This window comes from Colobus angolensis, unplaced genomic scaffold, assembly GCF_000951035.1.
Source record: "Colobus angolensis palliatus isolate OR3802 unplaced genomic scaffold, Cang.pa_1.0 Scaffold527, whole genome shotgun sequence".
Taxonomy (NCBI): Eukaryota; Metazoa; Chordata; class Mammalia; order Primates; family Cercopithecidae; genus Colobus; species Colobus angolensis.
In genome coordinates, this window is record NW_012118788.1 from 546,386 (window position 1) to 547,950 (window position 1,565).

General features: G+C 51.2%; 1 protein-coding gene across 1 annotated transcript in view; it reads left to right on the plus strand.

The window, feature by feature from the left end:
- ZNF70 (zinc finger protein 70) overlaps nucleotides 1–1,565 on the plus strand; it is an 8,420-nt gene continuing 6,855 nt past the window's right edge. Inside the window, exon 1 of the mRNA XM_011960856.1 lies at nucleotides 1–293. The gene's annotated coding sequence lies outside the window, so the exon portion shown is untranslated. The remainder of the gene's footprint in view (nucleotides 294–1,565) is intronic.

Here is a 1,565-nt window from a genome sequence, read left to right on the forward strand (position 1 = left end):
TGAGCTGCCCCGCCCCGGCCCAGGTGAGTGGCCCCGCGTCCGTCGGTGTGACCCAAGTCCGCCTGACCACCTGTCTCTCCGGTGGCCCTGGGTGCGCGTGTCCCCAATAGCGGGGAAACCTGTAGGGGCGCCACGTCGCAGCCTGGGCAGCGTGTGCGGGTCCGTGGCCACTCTTGGGCCCCCAGCCAGGAAACCTTGACTACACTAAGGGTTTGCAGGGTGCCCAGGCCCTAGGGACTCTCTGGAGGATGGGATGACAGATGCAGAAGGACCCAGAGAAGGCCCTGACAGAGGTGGGAAGCATGGAGTTGCAGACCGTTGCATTTTCGGTCCAAAAACACTTAACATGTTGTGGGAGACAGATAAAGGGTTGCCAACTTTTTATCCTGAGTGGAGACTTCAGCGTGTAGGGGCTACGTAGTGGGAATGGAAAACCTCTACGGAGGGAAGTTTGAGAACATCAGGATTTAACAGGTGGGCGGAGGAAGAGTTGCAATCTAAAGATATCAAGAAAGAGAACTTGGAAGGCATGAAAATTGGGAAGAAAGCGTTCAGAAGCCAAGGGAAGAAAGCGAGGGTGGGGATGGGGTTGGGGGGGTAGCTCAAAGCTTTCATGCACCCAGGTAGGCAATGTGGGCGGGTGAAGGGATATTGTCACATCTTCGTTTTTCAAGAGAAAGCCAGAAACCTACTGAGTTTTAAATATTGGCAACTAAGGAAAATGAACAGGAAAAGCCGAACTCTTCGAGAGCCAAACATAACGTAGCAGGATATCCAGGCTGCCAATTTGCAACCTCTGAAATGAAGGGTTTTGAGAAGGAGGTATTGGAGAGCAGTGCCAGATGGGGTGGGAAGGTAAGGACTGAGAAGAGAGGGACTTGGCAATGAGGAGGTCATCGGATGCCAGAGCTGAGGTCCCAGCTGAAATCGGAAACTCGAAATTTGTCGTGGTGCCATACATAGTTGTATGATTTTTCTTGGCAACATTTAACAACTTAGGAGGAACTGGTAGAGAAGGCTGGGACTTAGCGGCTAGTTGCAGCCGGACGAGGAGGTGAGGAGCATGGTGCTGGAGCCTGAGAGTTAAGTGACGCGCATAGTATAGAGAGAGTCTAAGCTGGATGGGGAAGGGGTGGAACTGGCAAAGGAGAACTAGAGTAAAAATGGCTTGGATTTCATGAGGTCGAAAAGCATAAATTGAGTGAGAGAGCTGGAAGGGTTGGAGATTATGGGTTGCTGAAGAGGAGGGGGAGGGGGAGAGGAGTTGAAGTGATCTAAGAATTTTTGAAAATACTTTAGGGCTGGGCGAGGGGGCTCATGCCTGTAATACCAGCATTTTAGGAGGCCAAGGTGGGTGGATCGCATGAGCTCAGGAATTCGAGACCAGCCTGCACAACATGGCGAAAACCCGTCTCTACAAAAAGTACAAAAATTAGACAAGCGTGGCACGTGCCTGTAGTCCCAGCTACTTTTGTTTCTTTTCTTTTCTTTTTTTCTTTTTTCTTTTTTTTTGAGACAGAGTCTCGTACTGTCGCCCAGGCTGGAGTGCAGTGGCGCGATCTCTG